General features: G+C 51.9%; 1 protein-coding gene across 1 annotated transcript in view; it reads right to left on the minus strand.

The window, feature by feature from the left end:
* LOC135242344 (protein naked cuticle homolog 1-like) overlaps positions 1–22363 on the minus strand; it is a 37947-nt gene that overhangs the window by 11176 nt on the left and 4408 nt on the right. The gene's annotated exons all lie outside the window — the stretch shown is intronic.

Below are 22363 nucleotides of genomic sequence, written 5' to 3' on the forward strand. Positions count from 1 at the left end.
GGGGGAGAGACACACGTCACACGCCGGGGACAGAGCGCACGGAACACACATCAATCACAGAGGCCCCGCCCCCACCGCCGCTGAGAGACGCGCACAGCGTCACTCAGGAGCCATGTCCCGCCCCCTGCAGAAGGGGTGCGAATTCAGAGCCTCACCCTCCCCCCCCTCCGTCCAGTCCTACTCAGCGTGAGAGACCTGTCACCTTTCAACAGGCTGCTAGACGGACCGCAGGAGAGGTTATTTCACCAAGGCAGCTTCTCGGTCAGATTAAAGCCCTCTTTCTGCTCGATGGCCCCCAGTGTGAATGCGAGCCCCTCTCCCACGGCTGCAGCCATACCAGAGACACACTGATACCTGTGTGTATGTTGAGGAACTTCCGCGGTTGGATCACATTCCACCCGCCCCCAAACTTCCTTTTACCCATCTCACTCCAGATCTGAACTTCCAGGCAGTGTTCTACAAGAGGCAGCAAACACAGACCCAAAGCAGCTGCCAACGACACAGATCCCGTCTCAGAACCCAAAAACCCAGAGCCGTCACACGGCTGGGTTTATCTTCTGGAGGGAGGGGGGAACGCCGCTCTCCTTCTTGCGTTATTTATAATATTTATGATAATTTTAGAATCCACAGTCACTCAAAGAACAAAGAACTTAAAAAAAAAAATTCCCAGAAAGAAGCACCACTTCAGAAAGGCATCTTTAAAAGTTCAATAAATTAAACTTTGAGGGAAACTGCTTAATTGAACCTTCAAAGCATTTTCAGACCATGTTTTCCCTGTGGGTTCATTTAAAATGCTTATTGTTTTACAGCTAAAGTATTCTTCAGGCTCCAATTAGGCTAAGTATAAATATCAGGTGTTCGGTGAAACATGCGCCGTGAGACCCTGGCCACAGTCGCCACACAAACGCAGATCAACGCTAACAGATCTTTCATTTCAGTCGGCGGCACAGGCATACTGCGTACCCTGTACACACACACGGCACCTTCTTCACATGCCAAAAGCGCGTAGTGCATAAACAAGCCTCCATTTCCTGCAGAGACGTTTCTCCATTTGGTTTGGCTGAGAGATGAAAGCCAGGGAGGAGACAGGCTGGTCACTGAGCTTTCCAGCAGCACCAGCCCAGCCCAGCCCAGCCCAGCCCAGCCCAGCCCAGCCCAGCCCAGCCCAGCCCAGCCCAGCCCAGCCCACCGCTCTGTATGGAGCGCTGCTGCAGGTACCTGAACAAACGCTCCCTCAGCTCCAACTGCACAGCACACACATTACACTCACACAGAATACACAACACACTAACATCACACACACACACACACACAGAACACACAACACACTAATATACACACATGCACAGACACACATACACATACAGACACACACACACACACAGAACACACATCACACACAAGCGCACACACAGAACACGCATCACACACACGCAAGCGCACACACAACATACAACACACTCACATCACACACACATACTGTAAAACACATGCACAAAACATAGGCTATACAACGCAATACACACACACACACACACACACACACACACACACAGACAGATGCACACTCACAGACACAGACACACACAGACACACGCCTCTAGAGGAGGAGTCTACAGGATGAGTTGTGTAACTCTGTTTTCATGAGGTAGACACAAAGAGACCTGTGTAAAAACTAAGGGGGCAATAAGGACTCTCCTGTCTGAAGTATTAGACCCAGGCCATGAAATCACGGTGAAACATTAATGAGTTTCACTGGAAGTACAATGGCAGCACACAGGGGCCAATGCACCTGCCCCGTCCTCTCCGACACACCTGGTCATTCACACTCCGATAGCGAGCCAATCGGCAAGGCGGATACTGGAGGAACAGGAGTCAGGACCTCTTGGGAGGAACAGGACCTCTTGGGAGGAACAGGACCTCTCGGACGCAGACTAGATTAGACGCCCCATCGGGGGGAATTTCCCATAATCCCGCAGCGGGGGTCGGCTCTGGCCGGTGCGCCGGGTCTCCAGCGTGGTGGGTGGCCACAGCGGGGAAAGAAAAATGCACAAATAAGGCGGTAAAAACCGCCCAGCGAGGCTGGAACCGCGCCGCCCGCTGAATTAAACTCCGCCCGAACCCGGCCAGCGCGGTCTGGCGGAAAAACAGCGAGCGGGAGTCAGAGAATAGAGACCGCTCGGACGAGGGAACGCGGCGTAGATCTGTCCTGTGGGGGTTTTATGCTACGGCCTTATGTCCCCTCAGTGTCTCAGCATGGCCGGATACACCTCCCTCCCCCCCCCCCCCCCAAGGCCCAGGCCACACCACCAGTCTGAATTATATGAGAATAAATGAGCCACAGAGCCAATCAGCCACTTCAGATCAGCCTCAGAGGCCACGAGCCACCTTTGGCCTTCTCACAGGCAGAGATGGGGAAGGTAGAACCAGCAACACCAGTGCACTGGTCCAGTGACACCAGAGCACTGGACCAGTGACACCAGAGCACTGGACCAGCAACACCAGAGAGCTGGACCATCTAACACCAAACAGGGATGAGCCCATGATACATAACCAGGAGGAAATCCTAGATGTGCAATTTAAAAGCATTATTTTTATTTACATATAAGAAGGTATGAAGTTAAGAAGTCATGAACTGCGAGTACGCTGTCAATTAGAATAAATCGTCACACGAAGCCGCGAGAATAAAGTCAGTTCATCGCTCACGCTGAAGCCCCCTCAATCTCAGGGACTTTCGGAACTAAATCTGGAGCCAATCAACATCCTGTACACAACCATTGTGTACCACCTACAGGCCACAGTACACAATCCTACGCACTGTTCATAAGGGGGCAATTCTGTTCCATAACAACCGGTCACAATAAAGCCTCAAACGGGCCCCCTGACCCCCTGCCCCCCCCCCCCCCCAAAAAAAAACTCCCAACCTTCATTAACATTCCTCTCGTCTCCCAGTAGAGTCGAGCCCTTGTAATGTAACGAGAAGCAGGGCTTTGATTACAGTAACTAACCCCCCCCACCCCCACCCCCACCCCCCGACCACCGCCATCACATACGCACAGCGCAGACAGGACGGCGCACATTTCACTTAGTGATAAATGACACCAAATTACGGAGGGGGGGGGTTAGCCAAGAACAGGGGAACAGAGGGAAGGAGGAATGCGGTAATTGGCTGTTGTCCGCTGTGACGGACAGCAGCTGCGCTGACTAGCGTTAGCTTCGCGCCGCGTTCTTGGAAAGAGGGGACTAAAGAAAGAAAAAAAAGGAAAATTTGTTTTCCGCTTCCACGTCCAATTTGTTTGAAGTTAGAATGAAATAAATGAGGCAAATATGAACGAGTGAGCTTTGAAGACTGGACTCAGACGACGACAAAAAAAGAACAAAGAAAAAAAAACTCTCCGCAGTATCTTTCATTCCATTTCATGTCAGCCTTCTAGGATCTCACTGAATAAACAAGCCTGAAAGCTGAAAGTGAAGCATTTACTTAGGAGCCGCGGTAAAACGTGTGGTTTGAACTACACTTTCGGTCCACTTTCCCTTGTGTCCAGTCAGCTAACCCACCTTCCCCATCATTTCAATCACACGTTATTAATTCACAACTGTATTTTTGAGACGGTCCCTCCTGCAGCATGAGAACCTGCCTCTGTTCAGCCCCATGGCTGACAGACTAGGGCTGAGGAGATTAAATAAAAGAATGAATAGCCTTATGACTTTCTGATATCGTCATGGCGACATATATTATCACTTATGACCTGGATAGCATAACCCTTGACCCCCCCACAGTATGGCATCCCATAGTTCCTTGCACGCCCTCTGCCACACCACCACCAGCCAAAGAGCCCTGTCCATGCGACCAGCACGTTCCCCTCCGACGATGCTGGTTCTGTCCGGCCCAGGAGCCAACAGGACCGAGCAAGCCGCTCCAAAAAACACACATTCCAAAAACATTCCGTTCCGTTCTCTGGTTTGGACGTACAAATTGAATGATCACAGAAGGACAAGCTTCTGTTCCGGATCCTTTGAGGTCTGTAATGCCGCCATTGCTGGTAACTCAACCCTCAGCAAAGCCCGCTCGAGTGAAGCGCTCTTGTCAATCAACAGCTACAAAAAAGTGCATGAAAACAACTTTCCATCCTGGGGTCACACGGCAGAGAAAAAAGGGGCCAATTAGAGTGTGGTATGGTGACCTCTGGTAGTGGGGTCGGAGGTTAAAACAGGACGCCATTAAAAGGGAAACACAGTCTGAGAGACGAGAGCCAAGTGTTCCCAAGCCGCTAATGATATCCAAGCGAGCCAACAGCTGCCACAAGGACTCGCAGAGACGATCAAACTTCTGTCATTATGAAGCACGTGATTCAAAATGGCCCCCACCTATAACTCCATCATCTATATCATGTACCGTTGCTTTTAATTAAAATGTTATTGGCACAATGACTTAATGTAAAATTAATTTTTAAAAAGGTGAGTCATAATGGAATATTCATCTGAGAAGTATCCTTTGTTTCAGTAACCACAGTACAGTGACACCTTCTCTTGCTTGAACGTTTAGAAAACGCATTTTAATTAGGCAAACTATCTTAGATTGGGTGAGCCAGCTAGACTACCTTCTCTTTTGAAAGTTCAACGTTCTTTTAAACGTAATAATTCCCCCCACAAGCCCAACCAAAGAAATAAGTGAGAATACACAACACCCCAGGAGCCTGCCAAACCTGGGTAACCAAGAACACGTGGACCCCTGCTGCCACGGAGACGTTGGGCGTACGGCGGATCCGCCTCGACGACCACAGTCGCCGCTGACTCGCCGCCGGCACCAAGGTGACAACCAAGGGCGTGACCCACCGAGCGAACCAGACGACAAAGCTCTCTCTGTGCAACCATGGTGCACACAGGCCCCTGCGCTCCAGGGCAGGGGACCCCGCACCTACGGCCTCACGCTCGAGCACCGGGCTTTTAACGGACATTGGCGGGAAACGCAGCCCCTGCACTCCAGGGCAGGAGACCCCGCGCTTACAGCCTCACGCTCGAGCACCGGGCGTTTTATGGACATTCGCTTCAGACGCATTCCCCCCCCCCCCCCGTGGCCCCCACAGTGTGAGACCACGCGTGAGCTTTCAACACCGCCGCCAGAGCTCACAGCCAACTTACAAACAAGCACACATCTCAGCGTCAGGGAAACACTTAAACCAATCTTCCAGACATCATATTAAAACAGTCTTTTCTTTGGAAAGCCAAGTGTGAAGCAATCAGATTTTTGGGAGATGAGATCCGAGATTCTTCAGAACTTGGGGGGGGACTTGGTTTGTAAGTCCCTACAGCATTTTAAAGCAAGTTTCGCAAACAAAAAAGCGATTTATTAAAAAACTTAAAAGGAGCGTAGAGTTCAGGTTCCTGGACTGGTCTGGTCTGATTTGGCAGTCAGGAAAGATAAATCAAGGTCATAACATGATCACATGATAAGAACTTCCAACAAAAAAAGGAGTGTTGACTAAAAGAAGCTGTACACTGTGTATCACAGGTGACAGGACAGAGAAAACAAGCAGATGAAATGCTGGGGTCTGGCAGGTTTAGGGTGCAGTCACGTTCTCCCCCTGCTTAGACCCCAAACGTGGCTCCATGCTCAGAGGCAAACTCGGCCATCCTTCCTGACACACAGCTGCCACTCAACGCTGTGAAAATCCGTCGGCACCCTGACCGGACCACCGCTCGGAATATCGAGACTTCAGCACCAAAGAAGAAGGAGGAGAAGATCCGAGCGGGCTTCGATCACACCGGAGGATGCTGGGAAGAGGCGAGGCGAGCGCGCTGAGCGTCGTGCGCAAGCTCTGCGCAGTGGTGCTGCGTGCGCTCTGCGCAGTGGTGTGCGTGCGCTCTGCGCAGTGGTGTGCGTACGCTCTGCGCAGTGGTGTGCGTACGCTCTGCGCAGTGATGCTGCGTACGCTCTGCGCAGTGGTGCTGCGTGCGCTCTGCGCAGTGGTGTGCGTACGCTCTGCGCAGTGGTGTGCGTACGCTCTGCGCAGTGGTGCTGCGTGCGCTCTGCGCAGTGGTGCTGCGTGCGCTCTGCGCAGTGGTGCTGCGTACGCTCTGCGCAGTGGTGTGCGTGCGCTCTGCGCAGTGGTGTGCGTGCGCTCTGCCCAGTGGTGCTGCGTGCGCTCTGCGCAGTGGTGTGCGTACGCTCTGCGCAGTGGTGCTGCGTGCGCTCTGCGCAGTGGTGCTGCGTACGCTCTGCGCAGTGGTGTGCGTGCGCTCTGCGCAGTGGTGCTGCGTACGCTCTGCGCAGTGGTGTGCGTACGCTCTGCGCAGTGGTGCTGCGTGCGCTCTGCGCAGTGGTGCTGCGTACGCTCTGCGCAGTGGTGTGCGTGCGCTCTGCGCAGCGGTGTGCGTGCGCTCTGCGCAGTGGTGTGCGTACGCTCTGCGCAGTGGTGCTGCGTGCGCTCTGCGCAGTGGTCTGCGTGCGCTCTGCGCAGTGGTGTGCGTACGCTCTGCGCAGTGGTGCTGCGTGCGCTCTGCTCAGTGGTGTGCGTACGCTCTGCGCAGTGGTGTGCGTACGCTCTGCGCAGTGGTTCTGCGTGCGCTCTGCGCAGTGGTGCTGCGTGCGCTCTGCGCAGTGGTGTGCGTGCGCTCTGCGCAGCGGTGTGCGTACGCTCTGCGTAGTGGTGTGCGTGCGCTCTGCGCAGCGGTAGCTTCGACGCCTGCGCAGTGGTGTGCGTGCGCTCCTGCGCATGGTCTGCGTGCGCTCTCGCAGTGTCGTGGTACGCTCTGAGCAGTGGGCTGTGGGTGCGCTCTGCGCAGTGGTGCGCGTGCGCTCTGCGCAGCGGTTGCGTACGCTCTGCGTAGTGGTTCCTGCTGTCGTCTGCGCAGTGGTGTGCGTACGCTCTGCGCAGTGGTGCTCGTACGCTCTGCGCAGGTGCTGGCGCGCTCCTGCGCAGTGGTGCTGCAGCGTTGCTGCGCAGGGTGTGCGTACGCTCTGCGCAGTGGTGCTGACGCCCGCAGTGGTGTCCTCGCTCTGCGCAGTGTAGCTGCGTACGCTCTGCGCAGTGGCTGCGTACGCTCTGCGCAGTGGTGTGCGTACGCTCTCGAATGGTTGCGTACGCTCGCAACAGTGGTGCTGGTACGCTCTGCGCAGTGGTGCTGCGACGCTCTGCACAGTGGTGTGCGTCGCTCTGCGCAGTGGTGTGCGTACGCTCTGCGCAGTGGTGCTGCGTGCGCTCTGCGCAGTGGTGTGCGTACGCTCTGCGCAGTGGTGTGCGTACGCTCTGCGCAGTGGTGCTGCGTGCGCTCTGCGCAGTGGTGCTGCGTGCGCTCTGCGCAGTGGTGTGCGTACGCTCTGCGCAGTGGTGTGCGTACGCTCTGCGCAGTGGTGTGCGTACGCTCTGCGCAGTGGTGCTGCGTACGCTCTGCGCAGTGGTGCTGCGTGCGCTCTGCGCAGTGGTGCTGCGTACGCTCTGCGCAGTGGTGTGCGTACGCTCTGCGCAGCGGTGTGCGTGCGCTCTGTGCAGTGGTGTGCGCACGCTCTGCGCAGTGGACGCCAGCGTGCGCAGGCCTCTGTCCCCGCCAGGCTCACGAGGCCACGCCAGCTACGTCTCCGTGCTCGCCAAGCCGCACAGGCTCACGATTTACGAGGCTGACGACAGCCGGCACTGATCCCGGGCCAGCGCTGGCGGGGCGACGGCGCGTTTCGGCTGGGCCGTCGGGCCGCCGCCGGCACGCCGTCAGAAAGGGCCGCAGAAATAAAGAGGTGCGCTGGGCATCTAGCGCCGCTCCCCGATAATAAAATAATAAATAAAAATAAAAATAAAAAACACACCTCTGGGTTTTTAATGCGCAGGCAGCAGCTGGGAAGCCGATGAAAAAAACGGCAGCAGGGAAGATTCGAGAAAAAAAAAAAATGGGAAAGAAAAAGTGATTGCACTTCACGGACAACACACAGCCATGTTTCTCTTCAGTTTGTTATACCTCCTGAATCTTCATCACAGGGGATGAGTCAATCTGACAGCTACAACCATCAGACACACAGACCACACACAAGTCTGCCGGCAGCTACAACCATCTGACCAACACCAGGACACACACAAGCCTGCTGACAACTACAACCAGACACACAGGACACACACAACCTGCTGACACCTACAAGCATCAGACACACACCAGGACACACACAAACCTGCTGACAACTATAACCATCAGACACACAGCACACACACAACCTGCTGACAATTACAACCATCAAACACACACACACAGGACACACACGAGCCTGCCGACAGCTACAACCATCAGACCAACAGCAGGACACACACACACAAGCCTGCTGACAACTACAACCAGACACACAGGACACACACAAGCCTGCTGCACCAGGAAACACACAAGCCTGCTGACAACTACAACCAGACACACAGGACACACACAAGCCTGCTGCACCAGGAAACACACAAGCCTGCTGAGAGCTACAACCATCACACACACAGCACACACACACACATAAGCCTGCGTTCTGCTCATCAGCCATGCATGCTATCAGCCGTGGGACCTCCACAGGGATTGTTCACAGCAGGTCAAGCTGAAGAGGGGAGGGTGGAGATCGAAATGCCTCGCATTTAACAACAGCGTGCTCGCGTTAATTCATTAGACCAGAGGAGAGAGAGAGAAAAGAGAGAGAGAGAGAGAGAGAAAAGATGTCCATTATGCAGCAGGTCGCTTCTGCTGGCCATGCTTCAAAAGCACTGAGAGAAAAGAAAACCGAAGATAAGTGCTTGTTTGGACGTAGAAAATAATTAAGGTGCGCGCCTTTATCTAAAAACTGTGTTACTTTTTCAAATAGGCTAGTTAATGACCTTTCCTAGAAAACATAAAATACATCAAAATCTCCAGTGAAATATACAACGTATAGGCTATTTAAACTCAAGCGGACTAATACATAGATGCAGAAGAGTGTACTCCATACATTAAAACTCCTCAGAAGCCCTCACAGTTTGAGATAACAGGCAACATAACAAGTGTGACATCAAACTTGTGCTTCTCTTTCCTGTGCAGTACCTCTGTGGTACAACAGCACCCGACTCTACAAATAGCAGTGATCCATATTGCTTGTGTGCTCCACACATTTTGGATTGAAGTCCAAGGAACTCAACAGGTTGATAAGAACAATGATAAAGGAGGAGGAGGAGGAGCATGAAGCTTCCCTTCGTGTGCAGAGTACCACACTGGCCAAAAGCCTTCCCCATTGGACTCCTTATGCTGACACGCCCAGGGCATTTTACCTGCTCGCTCACACGCACACAGACACGCACGGAGATCGAAGGCCCATACAGGAGATTATCTGGCAAAGGTACAGGGGGTTTCAACTGGCTGCTTTCACTACCCAACAAAAAAATACTTTCGAGTTGCAAGTCAATGTCAAGTCTGGAACACAGATACCGCCAAGTGTAAATGAACCAACAGAGATGGTTTAAAAAAATAAAAATAACTTGTTTTTAAAAATTAATTTAGGTTGCAATTAGGAAGTGATATTTTTACTTTTACCAGGTGCATTTCTGAAACTCATAAAGCTACGGGCAAGTAAGTACCAGGGAGGCCAGGAACCACCAGCCTAGAGAACAGGGTCCACACGTGCTTCCTTTCTTCAACATCTCTCCATTCCTCTCCTCCGTCCCCACCCCATTTCCTGTTGTAGACCCCCAACCACTTCAACCTTTCCCTGGCCTTCACCCGGCTCACCCCATACCCCCAACAAAACACCACACCACACCACTCACTGATGACTCACGCATTCGATTGGGCTGAACAGGAGCTGTGCATGACTTGACCCTATTTGTTATTTTAGCCCTTAATCACATAAACCGCCCACTGTTCCCGGCCAAGACCAAACACGGAGAGCCCTGAGCTCTTTGTGTTTACCATGCATACCAGGTTCCTAAGACCTCAAATATCTCAAATATAAAAGGTCTTAAATCTGAAGCAGTGTTACCGTCCGCACTGACTCAAAAATATTGCTTGGAAAAGGGGATGATTTCACAAGGCTAAAAAATAATACCTCAGAGGACGGGGAGATGACAGAAGCCAGACCCACCTACCGCAGCGCAGGGGACAGCGGGGATTGTGTAACTAACGACCCGGACTCCAGACCTGCAATCGAGCGGACTTCACACCGCCCTATTACGAACGAGAAGTGTAATCGGTCTGGATACCATAGACCGGACTGCAAAGGAACGATCAATGATCATTTATCAGTGATAAATTGCCTAATGAAACAGTCAGTGGTTCCGACCCAGGTGTTTAGTTAAATGCTCGGCACGTCAGACCAAAATGGCTCCCTGGTTTTAATTCAGTTGTGGAGCCTCGTTGGGCTCCTTTACACTTCAGTGGGAGAAAAGGCGGGGTGCTGAAGGGTCAGACCCATTCCACAGGGGTTACACTGCGTGCGTGCGTGCGGTGGGGGTGTCTGTGTACGTGCGTGTATGTGTGTGTGTGTGTGTGTGTGTGTGTGGGGGGGGTTACTTCAATTGGGCACTTGTGTTCAGTAGTGGTCCACAGGCATTAGAGCGGAGTCAAACTCAAGAGCCGCAGAGCAAAGGCAGCCCCAGTCAACAGCACAGCTCCTATTGAACTCCCCCCCCACCCTCTCAGCTGGAGCCAGTGATCCCGGGTCACAGCCTGGCCTTCAGGCGCTAGCCGATTAGCCTGTTTCAGAGCCCGGCGTTAGCACCCAGCCAAGACTGTTCCTGTCAAGGGTGTAAAATCAGACTTTTTATTTAACTTTTTTTTTGTTGTTTTTTTTAAACAGTTCCTCCCCCACCCTCCTCCACCCAACACTGGGCTGTCAGATCGGAGCAGGGGAGACTCGACTTCGCCTCTTTACAAGACGCCCCTGCGGCAGAATGAGATCACCACCGCCCTGCGATTCATTACAGAGCGCGCCGCGGTGTTGACACAGCATAATGAAATGGAACCAGAGACTAAAGACCTCTGTCAGCCCGGCGCGGCGCAGTGGGAGGTTCGACAGCACGTGAGGAAACGAAGGGCTTTTTCACTTAAACGGGTTAGAGCACCGAGAGGTAAGCCAGGACCACATGAACCGGAGTTCTCTCTTTTCATTCCCCCCCCCTCGTTGTTGTTCCTCGGTGCAGTCGTTCGTTTTTAAAAAACGAAATGATAAAAAGCGGGGATGTGATATTACGATCGGACGCCTTCTTGTGGTTCACGGCAGACCCGACGGCCCCATTTGCTAATGTTCCTCGACCAAATCACCTTCCTCCAAAAGACCGGGGACTTAAAATTATAACCGAGCGCTTTGTTATCAAACCCAAGGAAACGGCTGTGTGATTAAGCAGAACTCGAAATGCCACGGGCTCCACTTTCGAGCGCCACGTCTTCCTCCTCATGAGGTCCACACGTGTGAAGAGGCTTCTCCAGCTCACGGGACCAGCAGAGAAAAGGCTCCAAAAACCCAGCCAGCCTTAAACCCTCAAAGGAAAAAAAAAAATCCTGCTTTTTTTGTTTGAACGTACCAACATATAGACTAAGCCTGTTCAGATGTGCGTTGTATGTGCAATAACAGCATTTTTGGCTGGACCGCAACAGCGGGGCCAGCCCTACGAAAGCAAATGTCTGTGACTGAGTGACTGAGTGAGTGATAAAGTTACACCATTGGTCGGTCCGATGAAGCGTGTTAGGTCCAGCCATACACTAGGTTTTGACCCGATCTTGTTTTCTATCCAGAGGGATAGCACAATGGTGTAAAGACAAAAAAATTAAACCTTCTATGAACGTTGTACAGGATAATCATACGGTTAAGCAGCAGCTAGAGTATTACTAACGAACACACTGAGGTACCTCAAGCGCCCCATTTACGCAGTTTTTGTGGATTTATGTTCACCGGCGTCAGTGACACCATCAAGCACGTTAAGATTTCCACATCTCTCTTTGTGTTGTGGCTCAGTGTGGGCACGCTGACTACACTTACACAAACAGAGACACATTTAAAGCAAGCCAAGACAGCACACCTCAGCATATAACGGCCGGCGTTATTACAGGGGAAAGGTAAACATCGCTCGTTACGTTACCTCATGTACTTCAAAGGCACAGTCATAAAGGCCTCAGTAGAATATTAGCAAAGATTTACGACTCCAGTGCCTGTACTTCAGAAACATGCTGATTTAAACAAATCCCTTTCGGGGCTTCTGATGTGCAAAAGTTGGCCAATGTTTACGTTTTACGACCAGTTTACAAAAAAAAAATTTTTTTTTACACTTTTAAAGATAATGTTTATGACTAAACTTAACCCCTCAGGCACCGAAAAACTATCGGTCCCCCCCCCCCCCCCAGAAGGTATTTAATAGGCCTTCCAATACGTAACTAGGGCAAACGGCGTTTATCAGGGACACGAAACGGCTTTGTTTTTGTGCTGACCCCCACAGGCCCAAACAAGTTCTGCGGATAAACGCTGGAAACAGAGGAACGTCGCTGCAGCTCCTCCGACGGCCTCCAGCCAAACTCCAGCCATTAAAGACAAACAGAGTCTCCCTCTGGCCTGCTCTGGCACGGCCACAGTCGCACAGTAAACCCAGCCGGTCGGCGGTTCTCTTCCTTAAAGGACACGAAGACTGGCGAGCATCGCAGACCGCCTGTCGCTTTAACCTGATTTACAAGCCTGGCCCCGTCTGCCAGGAGCAACAAATCATAAAGCTATTGCTCTTTAATGCGAGTGAAGTTCATTGCAGATAGAAAATTTAAAAAAAAAATTTTTTAAGTTTGTCTGGGGGAGGGAGACACAGACCTAGTGCGACACCTCATCCCTGGGGGGGTCATGAGTTAGCACCGCTAGGAGATGCATTCAGACTTCCAAATTTTGCCAACCTTCAACAGAATGCAAATTTTTAAATTGTGATTTTTTTTTTTTTTTTTAAATGACAAATTGTCTATTGCAGATTCAGAAGTGGTCTCCGTAATAATTTATGCCTGAAAATGCGTGCGGTACGGCGTCCAAAGGACATGAGACGTTCAGGCGGTGTCTGGGGCGCTTGGGCTAATTAGCTGAAGTATCTCAAGAGGGAAAGTGGTCCTTGAGGGGTCTGAATGGGTTCAGCTGCCAATCAAACGGAGGAGAGAATGGAAGGCCCGCAAAGTTCTCAGGGCTACGCAGCGACTTTAACCCTTTCACCATTCACCCCAAAACCGCTCCGCACCTCTGCCTGCGGCACTACCCACTCCACCCAAAAAACCCATTCTTATAACAAACCACTCCATGGACAACACCAGTAAAGTTGGACTCCACTGTGTGAACAGACTTCCTTACAGTCAAATTGTGTCCTTCCTTAAAGATGTACCCCTCTGCTAGCACCTGAGGCCTTTCAGAGGTACACAGCGTTCCCCATAAGTCTTCCGTCTCGTCAGGTCGGCAGCATTACGTGTCTGACTTAACGGCGTGCCATCAAATATCGCTTCGCTACATTGCATCGCAATGCCATGATTAAGAAATGGTCCCTTATTAAAATGGTAACTAGTGGCACTGAGGTTTGAGGGAAACTTCAACAATATTTTCCAGCACAAAGCCACCTTCTGTGCACCTTTGCCCTCATTTAAAGGACGGCGTCGTATAATTGCAGACCTGTCACGTTGAGTGCTCAAACAGACCAAAGCACTTCTACCTGGTACATTACAGCCCGTTAGCGCTCGAACACACCAGAGCATTTCTACCTGGTACATTAGAGCTCGTTAGCGCTCGAACAGACCAGAGCATTGCTACCTGGTACATTAAGCCCGTTAGCGCTCGAACAGACCAGAGCATTTCTACCTGGTACTTATAGCCCGTTAGCGCTCGAACACACAGAGCATTCTACTGGTACATTATAGCCCGTTAGCGCTCGAACACACCAGAGCATTTCTACCTGGTACATTATAGCCCGTTAGCGCTCGAACACACCAGAGCATTTCTACCTGGTACATTATAGCCCGTTAGCGCTCGAACACACCAGAGCATTTCTACCTGGTACATTACAGCCCGTTAGCATTCGAAGGCACCAGAGCATTTCTACCTGGTACATTACAGCTCGTTAGCATTCGAACACACCAGAGCATTTCTACCTGGTACATTACAGCCCGTTAGCATTCGAAGGCACCAGAGCATTTCTACCTGGCACACTGCACCCCATTAGCGCATTTATACCTGGCGCATTACAGCATGACCTCCAGCTCTGGCCAGCCTAGACCCAAGCAAAACCGAAAAAGCAATCAGCTCCGTATATACGGCCAACGTCAACTTCATAGGCTCCTCTCGGCACCATAGAATTCCTACACAGCCAGAGCCATGGCTTCCTGCAGCAGGCCAGATGTAAACACCAAGGCATTTGAGGCCTTGCAGTCTCTCCCAGCACAGATCTCCTTCCCTTCCCCCATAAAAAGAAAAAAAAAAACCGCTCACCACCAAGACAGGTTGGAGCCAACAGTGCAGCCTTGTAATGGGGAACGGACAAAGGAAAGTTTATAAAGTTCCAACCTGTACCAAACAAACTTTTTTTTTCCACGCGCACCACACCTTTAACCTTCATGAAGTCCTGCAACAACAAACGTTCATCACACAGCCTCAAATAAACTCTCGGTTGACTAATGGCCGTGTTTAAATACAGACTAAGCTCTGGACGCCATGTTTGCCCACCGTTCCTCGCGAGCGGGTGGAATCGTACATTCCAATCCCAACGGCAGTTCTTTACGCGGCGCTAGCCGGCATTAGCAGTTACGCCAACGGACTTCAAAGCGGCTATTTATTCACGTTTGTGCTGACTAATTCCCCCAGGCCAGACCCCGGCGTACCTCCATCCCAAAGCACACAGCTTACGGCTGAAATGTGTTTATATATATACGACAGAGCAGGAACAGAGCGGGAATGGAGTGGGACCGGAGCGGGGACGGAGGGGGAACGGAGGGAGAATAGAGCAGGAGCAGAGTGGGGACGGAGGGGGAACGGAGGGAGAATAGAGCAGGAGCAGAGTGGGGACGGAGGGGGAACGGAGGGAGAATAGAGCAGGAGCAGAGTGGGGACGGAGGGGGAACGGAGGGAGAATAGAGCAGGGACAGAGTGGGGACGGAGGGGGAACGGAGGGAGAATAGAGGGGGAGGAGGGGGAACAGAGGGAGAATAAAGCAGGAACAGAGGGGGAACAGAGGGGGAACAGAGGGGGAGCAGAGCGGGAACGAGGGGACGAGGGAGAATAGAGTGGGATGGAGGGGGAACGGAGGGAGAATAAAGGGGGAACAGAGGGGGAGCAGAGCGGGAACGGAGTGGGACCGGAGGGAGAATAGAGTGGGGATGGAGGGGGAACGGAGGGAGAATAAAGGGGGAACAGAGGGGGAGCAGAGCGGGAACGGAGTGGGACCGGAGCGGGGACCAGAAAGGGGACAGAGAGAGAACAGAGCAGGAGGAGCAGGAGGCCACCGTCTGCAGCAGGAGCGATTTACTGCACATATTAAACAGGAAAGAGCCGTCTGAAAGTGCAGACATAACACAATGTGGTGCGCACACACACACACACACACACACACTCTCTCTCTCTGACTGCAACGCAGTCAATGCGCTGCCAGGAACATTTTTTTCCTTTTGTCAGTTTCAAAGATCCCCAGGAATGCAAGGCTTCGTAATCGTGAGTAAAATATTCCGACGGCACGGAGGGGAAACGGCTTTGAAGCATCAAATGCACCTGCGCACGAAGTCTGTCAGACCTCAGCTCCCTCCAGGCTGATTAATCCTATCACCGGAATACAGCAGCTGAACGTTTATAAGTGCAGTAATGGACGCTTCGCACATCAGAATACAGCAACTGAACGTTTATATGTGCAGTAATGGATGCTTAGCACGTCAGAATACAGCAACTGAACGTCTATAAGTGCAGCAATGGACGCTTAGCACATCAGAATACCGCAGCTGAACGTTTATAAGTGCAGTAACGGACACTTAGCACATCAGAATACAGCAACTGAACGTTTATAAGTGCAGTAATGGATGCTTAGCACATCAGAATACAGGAACTGAACGTTTATAAGTGCAGTAACGGACACTTAGCACATCAGAATACAGCAACTGAACGTCTATAAGTGCAGTAATGGATGCTTAGCACATCAGAATACAGGAACTGAACGTTTATAAGTGCAGTAACGGACACTTAGCACATCAGAATACAGCAACTGAACGTCTATAAGTGCAGTAATGGACGTTTCGCACGTCAGAATACAGGAACTGAACGTTTATAAGTGCAGTAATGGACGCTTAGCACGTCAGAATACAGGAACTGAACGTTTATAAGTGCAGTAATGGATGCTTCGCACATCAGAATACTGCAGCTGAACGTTTGTAAGTGCAGCAATGGATGCTTCGCACATCAGAATACTGCAGCTGAACGTTTGTAAGTGCAGCAATGGACGCTTTTTTTTAAATGTCATAATTGAATGGTAAATCCTGTAACACAAATTGTTTCCGTTATCTGCCGCCACATTAAAACTCAAGCCTCTCATTTCCATTTTCTAAAGACGCAACAGGAATGGCACCGTGCTAACGTGACGTGCATCAACGGGCGAATGACAAACGCGTCCAAGAGGCCTGCGGTCGGGCCCACTGGCCACCGCTAGCGAGGCACGACCAGAACCTCCGGCGTTGCCTGGGAGCCCTCGTTAAAGCTGGCTCCAATCAGTCCCGCGTGGGCGCTAACCCCGCTCCTCCTTATAGCCGGTCATAATTAGACGCGATAAAACAGCCAGCAAACGCTCTGCGCTCTCCACCCTGCTCCACGTCACAGGCCAACTTTAGCCCAGCAAATTAAAGCGTTCGCGCACACTCACGCTCGCCACAGACTCCAAATGAATACAGACGCCGGACGGAGCCCGTCTAATTAAGCAAGCGACGGAGTGCGGAATCGATAATGATTTTAAGTTCCTGCTCCAGATTTAGACTGCAAACGCGCCTTACGGACGCTGTGAAATCTGTACCACACGTTTCATTCGAACTTCTAACCCCTTCTAAAACTAAATATACGGTGCAGTCTACCTCAGACCCCAACAATTCAAAACAGAAAGGAAAATTGAAGATAAAAGCAGTGCATATTTTGGTTTAGGATGTTTTCAAAGTGGCACCAAACTGACCTCTAGACTATCTTATTATTTTTTTTCCCATAATCCCTGAATGGCATGAAGAATCCACTGCATACCCATTCCATGACAAACTGAGCAAAAACACTCCCCCCCCCCACCAAAAAGCCACAATCAGACACTAATATGAGTTAACTGCATGGAAAAAAGAAAACCTCACAAGCCCCTTTTCCAAGAGCATCAAACGACCGATCCCAACTCCTCCTCTTCCCCTGCTGTCTTTCGTGCCCATGGAGGATGAGACACTTCCTGTCAGTACAGAGGGGGCTCCCCCACATGTTCCCCAAAAACCAAAATATCCCCTTTTTGAAATAATCACGCTCTCTTCCTCCCCAGAAGGCCGCCCCACAGACAGGGGCGGGGCCAGCGGTCCGGGGACGAAAACGCCAGCTTTCCAAACCACAGCTTATTTGCACGCTGGGCCGTGCCCTTCCGTTAGCCGACCGACACGGCGCCTTTCATTCGCAAAAAAACACGCGATTAAAACATAATAAACTCCACTTCAAAAAAGCACGCCTCCAAGACCAGGTACCAATTAGAGAGGGACAGAAATAACGCCAGGCCCGGTGGGCGGGGCCTGCGGGCCGTCCTGCGAGGATTCGAGAGCACGGCAGCACCACCGCTGCACGGAGGAGACCGGCCCCCAGCTCAGACATATTGGGGCTTTCAGAGAGAGCGAGAGAAAAAATAAGACCAGGTTAAAACCTGGTACATGGCTGGACCGAACACACGTGATCCGGCCGACCAATGGTGTAACCTCGTCACTCACTCAGTCAGTCAGTCAGTCACTCAGTCAGTCACAGACATTAGCGTTTGTAGGGCTGGCCCCGCTGTTGCGGTCCAGCCAAAAAGCACCAAATCTGCAGGGCACCACGATAAGAATCCCAAATAACTGCTTCATCAGCACTTTTCAGTGTGCGGTGGTTTAACATGGGCATTAGGCTCACCAGAGACTTTGTTACAGTGAAGAAATTTTTTAAAAAGTGGAGATGCATTACAAGACAGTATCCCGTCTCACTTCCTGTCCCAGTTCAGCGCCTGTTAAGAGGCCTACGGTCCCCACGGTCCCCACTCTGCACCGGCCAGAACCACCTTGCGCCTCCAAGCTTTCGACTGCTCCACAAAATACCAGTGACATCACAACACGAGCGGCCTGGGTTCCACTGGCTGCAGCGCCAATTTGAGAAAGCACCCGGTTTCCTCATTTAAAAGGCATTCTCTGGCGAGGCCGCCATTTTGTGCCTGGCTTTGGAAAGCCTGTACACAGCCACACAGGCCCACTCACAAAGCACGCACATAAACGCGTGCACACATCACAAGGATGGCTCCAGAAAGGAAAAAGCGAGACTGGCGAGCACGATCAACTTCCAGCCGGTTATAATTACAATGTAACTACAATCTGTGTAATTAGTGATTTTATGGGCTCTTAATATGCATATACACTCAAACAGCAAGCTGATACGCAATTAGTTGTTTTGACCCCAATTCTAACACCAAAGCAAAAAAAGAAACATTTCCATTGAGGAAAATAATTAAATCCATCTTAGATGCAGGAGACCAATCGCAACAGTTTAATAACTGCTTTAGATAGATCCACACCATTGAAATTAAAGTCTTTCTCAAGAATAATGAATAACAAAAAAATATAATCTCCAGACAGCAAGCGCAAGGGAAAACCCCCTCAGGACCCTTTAGCCTGGACGCGAGGGGTAAACGCGTCCTCCCCCGCCGTTCCGTCCGCCGAGCGCGCTCACTCGGGGCTGAAACCCGAGCCGCTAACCCCGCGGGACCCGCCGCGCATTCCCCGCGAAAGGCTTTGATCTCCGGAGCGCGCCGGCGTGGCCGAGCCGAGCCGAGCCGAGCCGAGCCGAGCCGAGCCGAGCCGAGCCGAGCCGAGAGGAGAGGAGGAGACGCACGGCGTGACCCCGACGCAGCCGAGCGGCGTGCTGTCCCCATCACACCACACACACACAACACACACACACACACACACACACACACACACACGCATGACACACACACACACACACACGCATGCACACACACACACATGCACACACACAGACACAGACACAGACACACACACACACACGTATACAAACACACATGCATGCGCACACACACACACACACACACATGCATGCGCGCGCACACACACACACACACGCATGCACACACACACACCTCATACTCAGCCACAGTCTCTATACGCGCTCACAAGCAAAATAAACAAATAATAAAATAGCGCATGCATGTATGCCATTGGATATGTATAAAAAATCACGCCCATCCACATACCAGGTGGCAGTTTGATCTTGCGGCTTCCCCCCCCCCCGCAAAACCCATATCTATGCAGCATGTCTCACTGCTATGGAGAGAACAGTCATCAGAGGTGCATCTCAACACAGGTAACACGCTTCCACATTCAAAGCCACGCTCTGACAACAGAGTCGCGGGGGGACTGGAAAGGGCTTCCCCCCTCTGAACACGCTTCCTGCTAAACAAGTCTAAAAGGCCAAATCAGGTCCTGGCACACGTGCCGCAATGCATCAATCCCACGGCAGAATCGATCACGTGACCCACGATACGCCACGCGACCTGAGCAGCCTGCAGCTCCAATTCCCTACACCCCCCCCACCCCCAACCCCAACCCCCTACACTGACATTATTTCAAGAGTAGCTTAGTCTCTTTTCTTGAGGAAAAAAACAACACACTCCTTTGACCAAGAATTGTACCGTTCTCCCAAAAGGCAACACCCATCCCCAGAAAACAACTACAAACTTCAACCCACCCACCCACCCCCCCGCCCCCCCTTCAAAGAGCACCGGGAGCCCCCCCCCCCAAGAAGGGAAAGGAGCGCAGCACGGGAGAAGACGGGGTACAGCACGGGAGAAGGCGGGGTACAGGCAGCGCCGAACATGAAGGGGGCAGGATCATAGCAAATTCTGTTTCATGAAGGTGATGCGCCTCAGTTTACCAGAAACACGAGGAACGCAGGAATGTGGGAGAGGTGCCAACATCAAAAGGCGCATTCAGCTCCTTGACAACACCAAGTGCATTGTGGGTATGGAAAAAAAAATGAAGAGAGAGAAAAAAGAAAAAAAAAAACAGAGTACGAAAAGAACAAAACCCTACTGTATTACTTTTTCCCCTCAAGGTACCGAAGGCATATTTTGGTGTCCGCCAAGATCCTTCGCTTGGTCTAGAAACGTGTGCAGGAACAAGTTAGGGCCACAGGGGTTCATACTCGGGTTAGTGCCACATTACCCACTCACAATAACTTGGGGGCAGGCCAGGAACTCTGTTGCTAACAACTTCTCCATTTCACACCCCCCCCCCCCCCCCACCACCTCCCCACCTCCCCGTCATCAGAAGTCAGCCGGATGCGTTTCCCGCTCGTTCACGTTGGTTTCAGCTCAGCGTGCCGAGAAACCACGGCGGTATTAAACACGAGCCGCCAAACTTCCTCCGCCCGCGGGTCCGGGAACCGCGCGCTCCGGCTAGGCCCCGCCCCTTTCTCCCCTCCATCCCGCGCAGCGGGTACCGGGCCGGAGAGGAGGGGGCAGAGGGGGGGGGTTCAGATTTCACAGCATCCTGCCCGCCCGCACGGACCCGCTTCAAACTCAGTCTTATTTCATCAGCGACAACTTTGAAGGCCGCGGGGTAAATTTGAGAAACAGATGGAGGCAGCGAGGGAGGCGGGGGGGGGGCGCAAGGGAGGCGCGAGGGAGCCCAGACTGGAGGAGGGGGCTTCAGGGGGTGTGGGGGTTATGTATACGTGGGAGGGGGGGAAGGGTGGGGGCGCTTTCAAGATCTGTCAGCAGAATTCTCAGGAGGCGTGCAGCTAATTGCAAATTCTCCAGCCTTGGGTGTGCGTCTTTCTTTAATAACAATTTTCAAGGGGGCGGGGGGGGGGGGTCTAATGAATGAGTGAGCACAGAAAAGGGTTCCAGGTGTCATCCCTGCCCTCACGGGGTCATGAAATGAGAAGGAAAAAAAAAAACTAAAACCCAGGTGCTCCATTGGAGCTCTGGCCATACAGTCCCAAATATCCAACAATGATGACGGGAGAGGGAGAGAGAGACAAAGGTGCTGGTTGGTTGGGTTTGAAAAGAAAAGTGCAAATGAACATTGAGAGAGAGAGAGAGAAAGAGAGAGAGGGAGAGGGAGGGAGAGAGAGCAAGAGAATGACAGAGGGCAACAGAGAGAGAGAAAGTAAGACACAGTGACAGAGAGAGTGAGAGAGGGAGAGAGAGAGAGAGGGAGAGAGAGCAAGAGAATGAGAGAGGGCAATAGAGAGGCAGAGAGAGAGAGAGAGAAAGAGAGAGAAACAGAGAAAGAGAGAGAGACTGAGAGAAAGAGAATGAGTGAGAGACCGAGACAGACTGACTGAGAGACAGAGAGGGCTGCTGTGTTTGTGAAAACCCGACTGCCCCTTTGCGCTCTCAGTGGGGACGGTGCCCGGCACACACACACACACACACACACGCACACACACACACACACGCGCTCCACGCTCCCCGTCTGGGCTAGCTGCTAGCCGCAGGGGCAGGCGACACTCAGGCTCCAGGCCGCAGACCTCCTGATGGTGCAAAAACATCCTTTGCTTGTTCAGGGCGGGGGGCGGCGGGGGATGGGGGGCGGGGGGTTGGTGAGAGGGGGGAGGGGGTGTGGGGGGTGGGGGGTGGCGTGCCAAAAGCTCAGAGGAACACTGTGTCCAGGACCTCCTTGAGACACCATCACACGGCGACCCCCGCCGACCGCCCCCCCCCCAGGCCCATCTGTCCGAGGGGGTCACACGGGGCTCCTGACGTGCGAAGCGGCGAAAGAATCGCGCCGAGCTCTCCGCTAACATTTTTAAAAACACACTCGCAGATAAAGAGTTCGGTCACAGAACAAGAGAACGCCAACAACGAGCTCCTCACTTCCCTTTCACAGTGTACAGTTCAATCTTGACTTTTCATTCTGTAACACTACATTATAGGCATTTAGCAGACGCTTTCTTCCAGAGCGACTTACACAACTTTTTTTTTTTGTTTTTTTTACACAGCATTTACATTGCATCCATTTATGCAGCTGGATATATACTGAAGCAATGCAGGTTAAGTACCTTGCTCAAAGCTACCTGAGAATCAAACCTCTGACCTTTTGGGTCACAAGACCAGCTCCTTACCCAGTATACTACACACCAGATAGGATCCAAAGTGAAGCTGCATAATGGACACTCCAGAGA

The sequence above is a fragment of the Anguilla rostrata genome, chromosome 16 (genome assembly GCF_018555375.3).
Source record: "Anguilla rostrata isolate EN2019 chromosome 16, ASM1855537v3, whole genome shotgun sequence".
Classification (NCBI taxonomy): Eukaryota; Metazoa; Chordata; class Actinopteri; order Anguilliformes; family Anguillidae; genus Anguilla; species Anguilla rostrata.